The following is a 12,018-nucleotide window of genomic DNA, read 5'->3' on the forward strand; positions in this document are numbered from 1 at the left end:
GTGTATACGCGGTTTCTGTTCATTAAAGTAGCGTATATCTTTTGAAGCTTGATTTGAGTTTACAGTGGGGTCTGACTGTTATTACAGAGTTCTGTAGTCTGCTCTGTGTTCTGGTAACTGGTGATTGACAGGGTTCAGTGGTTCAGTGATTCAAAGTTGGGTTGTTTTATGCTTCAATGATCTGTTGTGAAAATTGAATGAATTGTGGTCTTCAGATTGTAATGTTGTGCTTCAGGAATATCCAAGTCTGAAAATGTATGAAAAGTGATACCTGGAAGAAGGAAAATTGTAGGTCAGCACCTACGTACTAGTATCTTGGCTAGTACAAGAGCAAAGGGGGTTGGAGCTCCCTTCCAAGGAAGTTTGGAGAACGAGAGAAGGTTGAAGCCTTCTGCAGGTTGTAGCCTGCGTACTGGTATAAGGCTGCACCAGTACAAAAGATTGTAAACTGAAGTTTCATATTAAGAAAGATAGAGACAACTTGCAGCAGGTGGTTTTCACCCACATTGGGTTTCCACCTTATATCTTGGTGTTCATGTGTGTGGCTTTTTATCTGTTCTGTTATACTGCACATGTTTACTGTTAATATGATGAATAATGTCCTGATGCACTTAATTGAAGAATAAGCCAACTAAATTGTGAGTTTTCTGCTTATACGCTGTTTTACTTCGTCACAGTAGCGTGTACACGCTGGTTCACTTAACTGAAGTAGCGTATATGTTTTTGGGCATTTGAAAAGTTTGATTAATCAGATAATACTGATTCACCCCCCCTCTCAGTATTATTTCCAACATCAAGCCCCAAAACTTGACTAAGCCAAGTTTACCTAAACCACCCTAACACATGCCACCTGAAATAATTTGTTAGTGATCCATCTTGTTTTGTTTTTTTTAAGAAAAAGTACCTCTTAATCAATCACAAACAATTTGAGGACTTGAAATCATAAACACTTTGTGGTCATTATTGAAGCTACTTCCAATAGGGTAATATGCCTTCTAATGGCATCTAGCCTTAACCTCTTTTGAATGAAGAATCCCTCTTTTTTGCCCCTTTATTTTCTTGGGTAGGTAGCAAAGCCCATTATAAGTTAGCTTTCAATAAGTAGTGAAAACATCCATTAGTTTCTCTTGTAGATGAAAAACCTTGCTTCTTGTTTTTTGTCCTTTTTTTCTTCCATAGGTGGCAAAACTCATCCTAACTTAGTTTACACAATAAAACCAATGAAACTTTTTTTTTTTTTTCCTTTTTTTCTTCGCAAAACTCATCCTAACTTAGTTTAAAAAAGAAATAGTGAAAACAAAGATCAATAACTAGTATATGCCAATATAAAATTATTCATAATTATTATTAAAAAAACCACACTACTTAAAAAGAAGAAATATAATGGTACTTTAATAAAAAGGCATATTTTCACTTTTACTGGATAGGTTCCTAAAGACCAATAATTTTACTCATAGTCCTGGCATGTGGATCTAAATCTTCAAAATAAAATTAAAATATAGATCAATTTAAATAATATTTTAGAAAAAGCCAATATCCAGTAGTTATCTTCCATTTTAATAAAACTCGTGTATTCTTCCACACTTGCTCAATGCGAAGTAATATACTGTTAGCCAACGGTCACTACGTCCACAATCTAAACGCTCTTACTGTACATTTTGTCAGAACGACTGAAACTATTTCATAATCGACATGTAACAGCCTGCACTTGAGTTGTACAAGTTGAGGAGAATCATTATGAACTGCAAAAGAGATATGCCAATATTTATTTATTGAATCCTTTTTTATTCTGTTGTCCTCGCGGCTCACATGCCAATATTGATTTATTGAATCCTTTTTTATTCTGTTATTGGGCGGCACAGACCAAGTAAGATTTGATGGCGGTCCGTCTTTGTGTATATTGAACTGCCACATCAAAATAAGTTGCCGACCGTGATCGGGTACAAAGCGTTAAATGCAAAATCAGTCATATGAAATGCTTTCGTTTGATATCGTAATGTAGCGGCAGTACAAATAAAAAACTTGGGAACGCGTTATCAACTTTAAACTTCCCTAAAAATACGCAGTGCATTTCATTTTGTGGACGATCAGAACTTAACGCTCATGTCAATGGGATGTAAACCAAAATTTTTGCGCTAATTTCGTGCATATTGCGAATCTGTGCACGAAAAGAAAAGCAAATGTTTTGCTACTTTTGTGCATGTTGCTTTATGCGTAAAAAAAATATTGAAATTAAAGAGGAGGTGAGGTCATTACAACTTAGGTCAATGAGGGACAAATTTTATTAAAGGGGATATAAAGTGCCAGACAGACCTCTCGAAGAGAGGGCCCCCCTTCTATCAGCGATCTTTCACTGGCCTCCGGACCGAGGCAGAAAATCTTAGTTCACTGACGTCATGGTTGGCGAGCAGGATCTCCATGTGGTTGTTGCGGTTGATGTTGATGGATTCAAGATGCCTTGAGTTGATAATTCAATTTATTAAATTAATTTGGTATTTTTATTTTTTTCTACATCATGGTGTATTGGTCACACGTTAGGTTACAGTACTTTGGGTAAGGCTAAGATCAAATTGAGTTGTTATTATTATAACACTTAAAGTTTTTTTTTTTTTTTTTTTTCCGAAGGTGGTAAAACCTATCAACTCAGGTGTCAAACCAACAGTGAGGACAGCCATCTCTGGCTGCTATCCGCGAATGCTGGGTTTGACTCATCACTGTTAAATAGGAAAACCACGCCACCTGACATAACCCTGCTGGTGGTCCGTAATCGGGAGCAGGCTCTCACTCCTGCCAGATGCCTCTGGGTCTTGGGCCGTTAACCTATTTCCTTACGTCCGAGGAAGACGAGCTCTTAGCCAAGCAGAAGCAGTTTTACGGCATACTCCAGGCCGAATAACACTTAAAGTTTATTAAACAGTAAGTTGAGAATTTTTGAGTTGTTTTTTTTTTTTTTTTTTTTTTTTTTCAAAAGGTGGAAAAACCTATCAAACTCAGTTTGTCAAACCAACAGTGAGGACAGCCATCTCTGGCTGCTATCCGCGAATGTCAGTTGACACATCACTGTTATCAAGGAAAACCACGCCACCTGAAATAACCCGCTGGTGGTCCGTAAGGGAGCAGGTTATCACTCCTGCCAGATGCCTCTGGGTCTTGGGCCGTTAACCTGTTTCCTTACGTCCGAGGAAGACGAGCTCTTAGCCAAGCAGAAGCAGTTTTAGGGCATACTCCAGGCCCAAGTTGTTATTATTATAACACTTAAAGTTTATTAAACAGTAAGTTGAGAATTTTTTATTTCAAGAAAGTGAGAAATTAAAGTTATGTCAAAATAGTCAAAAATATTTTTCAATAAAATTTAAAACAAAATATATTAAATAATTATTATTATTATTATTTTTTAATTAATAATTTAATAAGATAAAGATATCACAAACTTCCCATAAATTACAAGCTATTTTATTGTTTATGAATAAAATATTTATTATTTTATAAAAAAAAAAAAACTGTGTAATCATGAATATTTTGAAATAAAGAAAAACACTAACAAAGATATATATATAAAACTTAAATGAAAAGTTCTAAGATCTCTATATATATCACTAGAACAAATAATTTCAAAAGAAAAATTATATATATATATAGATAAAGAGTAAAGAAAAATCACATGAATATTCATTAACAAACTAAGTATAAAATACATAAATGAAAAGTTGTGTAAACCATTTGTTTATGTCTTGCACAATATAAATAGGGGAGGTGTTGTCACTATCGTACTAGTGAATACAAATGGTGGATGTGATATGGCAACACCTTCCCTCTTGATAGGAATGATACACATCCCATTAAACTTAATCAAAATTCTTCTTTAACTCAATGCACATGACAAAGGTTTTTCCCATACAATGCCATTTAGTGCTCGAATTCTCTCTGCACACTAAGAGATTTGGTTGATTTAATTATGTTTGTCCTTGCTAGTTGATTGCCACACTTGCTTCTCAACTCAAAGTATATCGGTCATTCATGGACGTTGAATACTCTCATAGTGTCGAGAACCACCTCCCTCAACATGAGTTACATTGATCTCCTTTGGCATGTGAGGCGTGGGGGGCTTCACTCAATGAACCTCTGACATATCACCTGTGTTCATGGCATACTAAACATTACCCTTAATTTGACGACATATTGGAAAATACTTTTAAAAATTACATTATTTGACCCCCTACCAATACGAACCTAATGTAGAAATTCTCACTATAGATCACCTGATAATGCAATATAATAAAGCAAAATACTTGATCTACTTCTACAACCAATTTAGCGGAAGCTTATTCAAACCCGAGCAATATCAATAAGAACACATATAACTGATAAGAAGGAATCAATCACACATAACACAAAAGATATAACCCGGGGAAAGCCTTAGCCTAAAACCCCAACTCTGTATTATCATACAAGTGGAAATATAGCTAGTATTACAAAAAGAATCAGATCAAAAGCTATCCTGCTCTCTTTGCAATACCTCTGTTGCTCATAGACAGTCAAAGGCCTCTATCTAACCTCTGTTTTGCCCTCCAAGCCTCCTATTTCTTTGCGCAATTTTGATTGGGGTCCAGTGCAGCCACTTGCATGAATTGGCCTCTTTACACACTCACTAACCTCTGATCCAATTACGCAGTCCTGAAGGAGATAAATCCTCATCATCGATGAGCTTCCTTTATAGGAAAAATATTCATCCAACTGATAGTACAATGTCCCTTCTTTGTTCTCAACTGGGTCTTTGTCTGAACTAACATGCATGAGTTATTCATGAGAGAATCTTCAGTTATCTGAAGTGCAGAAGTTATATGCAAGCATGCATTAACTAACTGAACTCACATTAATTTAAACAAACTGTTTAAATCAATTTAACGGGACCTGACTCAGTTAACTGAGTCAACTAATTACAACTCAAATTATAACTCATCCTTATCTCTTTAATTGATGGATAAATTCCTTAATTAATGGAGAAACTGTTGCATGTCCTTACATAGACTTCAAGTTTGATTTTCCTTAACTAATTAACTCAAGATGAATTAATTAATTAATTTACAAATTGCTGTTAATATCAAATTCGAATTTTATTTTTAGTCCAGGGACTAACTAAAATAGGAATCCATCCTGAACTACAAAAAATAGCAATTCTATTTTTAGCACTTCCATTTTTCATTCCCTATTGCCCAATCCAGCACTAGTAACCAAACTGCTATTTATAGCAATGCTATTTTTAGCACTTCTATTTTTAGCATTTCTTGTTGCTATTTTCAACACTCCCTCTCAACAAGAAAGACATTCAACTCGAACCCGATCCTGTACCTTTGGAATGTTCTGCATGCAACACTTCTACCAAGTGTGGTTGCTCCAGCAACTCTAGAAACAACAAATTTCCCACCGACCTCTCTGTTGGGCTAGAAACATACTCTGATGTTGTAGCTCTACCTGCTGTTGACATGTGCTCCCTCTTTGACCTCTAAGCTGCTGCAACACTCCATGCATCTCGCACTGTTGCACACCTCTCTGTGCCATCCTGCACTGGTGCAACACTCGTGTGCCTCTCGCATTGTTGCAGCCTACTAGCTCTACACAGTCCTGGGACTCTTGCACTGTAGCTTTACCTGCCACTCCATCCGCATCTGTCTTTACCCAATCAGTTAGTCCTGCTACTCCTCATCGGGGCTCCTGTAGCAAAGTCGAATAAAAGAGGTTGGGTACCTCAAGGATCATGCCCCGCCTCCTTAGGACGATCACTCCACATCGCCCCACCTCCTACCTAGAGGTATGGCTGCATGTGATCCCTCTGCTCACCTGGCTGGAAGTTTCCCCCTACTGGAGGTCTCTGCATGAGTAGATTTCTCTACTCGATCTCCTCTCAGCTTCTCCTATTGTGGCTGCTCCACAACCTCCTGAAGCTACTGCACCAATCGTGGCTCCTCCATAATCATCGGAGACTTCTTCTGGTGCTACATGTTGAGAGGTAATGTACTCTCCCTCTCAACCACCAAGTCTCCATCAGTTGCCTTGCTCCTCAAGGCTTTGCATGCATCTTGAACCTCAAGAGCATACAGGTTCTTGACCCGTGAACTGATCTGCTTCACCTGTCTAGTGATGATGTGTCTAAGGAAAACTTTTCCCTTATTGAAGACTACATCATAGCCTCTATCTTCCAGCATCGCGATCGACACCAAGTTTCTCTTCAGCCTTAGTACATACTTGACATCGGTCAAGGTAAGGCGAGCTCCATGCTCCCTCTGAAAAATAATCATGCCTACACCTGAGACACTATACTTTTCAGCATTACCCATCACTATGAGTATCTGGAGATCTTTCTCCTCCAAAGTACTGAACAAACTCTTGTCGCCGGTCATGTGGAAAGAAGCTACACTGTCAAGAAACCAACCACTTCCCACCATGGATGAAACCATGCATGTGAACAGTGTGAAATCCAACTCGAACTGTGAGGCCAGTGCCTCACCTTATGATCCTTCCACAGATCCCTTCTTGGATTTCCTTAGTGGAAAATTTGTAGCAAAATGGCCCACCTCATGACAACGAAAGCATCGGACTTTCGATTTGTCAAACTTCTTCCCACCATGGGAAGAACTCGATTCGAAATGAGAAACCTTCTCCTTCCCCTTCTTCACCTTACTCGCTAAGCCACAATTTTCTTCATCCTCCATGGATGAAGAACCATCTCTGGTGTTTATTCTTATCTCCTCCTGCATCAAATCCGACCATTTAGTCGTTCCCAATCTGGTAGTTTCTCTCTTCCATTAACCGAGTCCTGGTAGCTATGCTAGCTCTTAGGAAGACCGAGGAGTGCAAGACTCACCATGTCATCATTAGCTATCGCGATCCCTACAGTTCCAAGCTCATCCCTACATGTGGTGAGCTTGTTCAGATACGTAGAGATCATGTTGCCCTTTTCACACTTAATCTTCCGAAGCTTGTCCTTTAGCGCCAGTTTCCTCTGATCGTTGCTATTCTGATATAGATCTTTCAATGTTTTCCACATTGAAAACGGTGTCTCCTTCCCATGGAGACTCGAGAAAATGTGATCTCGAACTCCCCCTAGAAGGATTCTCCTTGCTCTAGCCACACATTTCTTCCATTCAGCCAATTCAGCAGCACCAGTTGGCTTGGGGACTTCTTGATCAATGAAGTCCTTTAGACCATTATCCTCTAATACTGCTTCCATGTGATCCTTCCAGGCTATATAATTCGAACTGCCATCAAGGGCATATTCGAGTCTCAAACCATTGAACGCCATAGGTGAAATAGAGATGTGATAAGAACTCGATTTCTATATTCAGGAATCACAAACTTCAACTTCTCCCTTCTTGTATATTGTTCTTCCTTGATCACCTGTGCTTCAGTACCATGTAGAAATTCCCACTGTAGATCACCTGATAATGCAATATACTAGAGCAACATACTTGATCTACTTCTACAACCAATTTAGCAGAAGCTTAATCGAACATGAGCAACATCAATAAGAACACATATAACTAATAAGAAGGAATCAATCACACATAACACAGAAGATATAACCTGGGGAAAGCCTCAACCTAAAACCCCAACTCTGTATTATCATACAAGTGGAAATATATCCAGTATTACAAAAGGAATCAGCTCAAAAGCTATCCTCCTCTCTCTGCAATACCTCTGCTACTCATAGACAGTAAAAGGCCTCTATCTAACCTCTGGTCTGCCCTCCAAGCCTCTTATTTCTTTGCGCAATTCTGATTGGGGTCCTGTTGCACAAAATATTGTCACCATGACATTCTGCAATCGGTGTGAGTCTATCACCACTCATACTTTCCTCCTTTGCAAGTCTTAAACCTCAGTTCTTCATGTCAAGCCTTGAAAATAAGAGAAAGCCCTTAAAGTCTCTAAAACTCTGGTTCCGCACTTTCTCTTAGCATTACCTATGGTATCGCACCTAATGGTCATGTCCTCTACGCACCTGACCGCTCTGTCTCTGTGTAATGGGTGCGAACCCCTGAAAAAGTCAAAAAGACGCAAGTACATTCTTAAAAACTCACTTTGAGTCATTTTTGGAAGCTTCTAGAAGGAATCTTGAGGTGGCAAGTTCGCTCCTTTAAGGTTCATGCATCCCATACCTTAAGGAGCTAACCCCTTGATGTGAGGAGCTTATCCCTTTGAAGGAGGACTCTATCCCTTCATAGCTGGACCTGTAACCTCCTTCCTTTGCACTATAAAATGAAGCATTGGGCTAGTTACTTTGGAGGTTCAAAGCTGAAGATTTTTGCGGTGAAATGTTGCTGGAACATAGTCTTCCTAATTGAGCTTTTGTGAGGAAAGATTACATATCTTGTTGATCTCATTTGGAAGAGTGTGAGGCTTGTCAAAGTAGAGGAGATTCTTGTTTCGGACCCTGGGAGGAGCTTGTATAACATCAAGGCACCAAAGGTTGTAATGTTCTTCTATATTCAAAGTTAATACAATCAAGTTTATTTTTCTCAATAAGCTGTGTTTTACAGTTTATTTCATGGATTCCTTGATCACCATGATGAATATGATTTATTATATTAGCTATGTAGGTGTTATTTGATGTGTGCTTGTTTATGAATGCAGGTTCTCAAAAGGAAACTCTTTCGAACGTTTGAAGCATGGCTGCCACAAACTAGCATTGGACTTGAGGTAGGGTCTAAAACACCTCTTTAGTTTTTATTAGTGAATCGCAATATGTTTAGAGAAAGGTAGATTTGCTTTTCCTACTTGTTGCTAGATATCTGTTGATACTAAGGAGATCGGTCTTGTCCGCAAGAACGATTTATCCGGCCAACAGGTCCAGTGCAGCCACTTATGTGAATTGGCCTCTTCACACACTCACTAACCTCTGATCCAAGTATGAAGTCCTGAAGGAGATAAATCCTCATCATGGATGAGCTTCCTTTATAGGAAAAATATTCATCCAACTGATAGTACGTTGTCCCTTCTTTGACCTCAACTGGGTCTTTGTCTGAACTGACATGCATGAGTTATTCATAAGAGAATCTTCAGTTATATAAAGTGCAACAGTTATATGCAAGCATGCATTAACTAACTAAACTCACATTAATTTAAACAAACTGTTTAAATCAATCTATCTGGACTTGACTTAGTTAACTGAGCCAACTAATTACAACTCAAATTAGAACTCATCCTTATTTCTTTAACTGATGGATAAATTCCTCAATTAATAAAGAAACTGTTGCATGTCCTCACATAGACTTCAAGTTTGATTTTCCTTAACTAATTAACTCAAGTTGAATTAATTAATTAATTTACAAACTGCTATTAATATCAAGTTCGAATTTTACTTCCTATTTTTAGTCCAGGGACTGACTAAAATAGGAATCCATCTTGAACTGCTAAAGATAGCAATTCTATTTTTAGCACTTCCATTTTTCATTCCCTATTGCCCAATCCAGCACTGGTACCCAAACTACTATTTATAGCAGTGCTATTTTTAGCACTTCTATTTTTATCATTTCTTGTTGCTATATTCAACACCTAATACACCTTCCCAATCAAAACACCCCTACTTTCACTAGATATTGTTGGTATCCATTTTTTCATTAACATTTTTTATACCCCTTTATAATTTTTCATTAACTTTGAGCTCCACTTTTTATACCTACCAATGTAAAAACCCTTTACCCTCTATTATATGCTCAATATATTATGTCATTTTTTCCTCAATATATATCCCCCAAAATTAACACACGTGGTATGGTATTGTTCCCCTAGTGAAGCTTTCGTGACATGAGGTCATTTTGATGTTTATGGTCAACCATGGTAGAATTGTGCATGGATTTGCTCATATGGCTACATGTATTTCTATGATTCGAGTTCTCGTGGTTTGTTGTTTCTTGTTCCATTACATTTCTTCACTCGTTCATATTAGTGAAGACTTTGAACTCTTGGGATGTTTCTTCTTTCAGCATATGGTTCTCTCATTGTTTTCATGCTCGCTTCCTCTTTTGGTTCCTAGCTCATTTTTCCCCTCCTTTGGGTCCATATCTAACTTGGCTATTTCTTCTCATCTTTTGTAGCCCCCTCCACATCTTCTCTCTGCCCCACCCTTCCTTGCCTCTCTCCATCACTCTAGTAGTTTCCTCTCTGGCCCATGTTTTCTAACCATTGTTGATTTTGAACTCTCCCCCCTCCCATAGCCCTATATTTCCCTTTGGATGCTTTTCAAAATGCCTAGCTGACATGCTAGAGTGAGGTAATGCACAACCTATTATATCGAGAGTTGGGTGTTTCCTAGGCCCAACATAGAGCAGATTATTGCATTTCTCACTTTTGTGCGCACAATCTATCCCACATTCAATAAGAAAACATTCAAGTTGAGCGAGAAATTGATAATGAACGTCGATGTCTGAAGGATTCCAAAGTGTTCGTTGAGGTGGTGAATTGGATTCTAGATGCAAGACACTCTATGTTGGAAAATCAAAGTAGTTATATTAGGGTTTGATTCTCCTTTCTTGATAATTACTTGTGAATGTGTTGTCTTCTTTTACTTATTTATTATCTTATATTTCATTAAGCAATTGCCATACTATGTGTGTATGAAGATCACAAAACAAGAAACATAAGATATAGGCACATGCCAAGGAAAAACCCAGTCAAGATAATTTTTCCTTTCAATATTATTCTTTGAGACTCTTTACCCTAGAACAAGACTAGACTTTCCCTCCACATCATGTCAGCGTCCCAGATCTTTGATCCCTTCCAGCAACTTCGACTAGGCAACAACTTCTAGCAACATGCAGCTTCTGACAACAACAAAATCTTAGGAGAGTTCGATCTCCCAACCCAGACCATGAAACAGAGAGAGAGAGGCACCAAAATCTCGATTTTATTCCTCTCTATATGTATAATTTCCTGTATATTCACAAGCTCATGCAATTTACTAAAGCACGGCGCATGAATCTGCTTCTACTTTCAACCAACGGAAGCCAATAGATCAATGAAAACAATATGAACAAGGAGAAGACAAATCAATGACACAAAACAAAATTAGTTTTCCTAGGGAAATCCACTACTCAAAACCTCGCCTATCTATATTTCATTAAATCAGAAATATGAGAGAAGATACAAACCTTGTTCTCAAAAGAAAAATTCCAAACAAATATTCTCAACTCTCTGCCTGAAAAGCCTAATATTAGCCAACACTTAGCAATTTTCCACTGCCTACCAAGCCCCTATTTCCTTGCGTAATTCCTAGGATGAATAACTCATATTTAAATGGAATTCATGCTTTTAAAACTATGCAATCCAAACATAGGTCCTTCTTTGCTTCCATGCATGATATTTACAACTCAATAAATCATACAACTGATAGTACACTGTCCTTGCGCTCTAGTCTCAACTGGGTCTTTCTTTGAACTAACATGCATGAGTTTATCATGAGGGAATCTTTAGTTAATAGGAGTAACACTTGTGCATGCACCAGTGCACCAACTGACTGTTAGTCCTCTATTAGTTCCACAAACAATTATAACTAATTTAACTGACCATAACTCAATGAACTAAGTTAATCTAATTACAACTCAAATAAACTCATCCTAGACCCATAAAATTTAGGGAGAACATATACATGACTACATAAAGACTTCCAACTCGAAATTCCTAAGCTAATTAAGTTAGCTAAACTTAATTAACTATTTACAAGTTGTTATGAGAATAGAATTCGATTTTAATTCACAGTTTAATTCAAGGACAAATTAAACTAGAATTTCTTGTTGCCATTTCTCAACACTCCCTCTCAATAAGAAATGGATTATCTGCTACCCCAATCATGTCTCTGTGAAACTCGAATTTACATCTTGGCAATTCCTTTGTCAAAGTGTCAGCATCTTCCTCCTCTGTGGGAATGTACTCTAACGACATGATCCACCTCAATACACAATCTATGAGATGATGATATCGAATATCAATGTGCTTGGACCTATCATGAAAAATTGGATTTTCAGA

The sequence above is a fragment of the Pinus tabuliformis genome, chromosome Q (assembly GCF_031772625.1).
Source record: "Pinus tabuliformis cultivar Carrire ecotype Pingquan chromosome Q, CPIR1, whole genome shotgun sequence".
NCBI lineage: Eukaryota > Viridiplantae > Streptophyta > Pinopsida > Pinales > Pinaceae > Pinus > Pinus tabuliformis.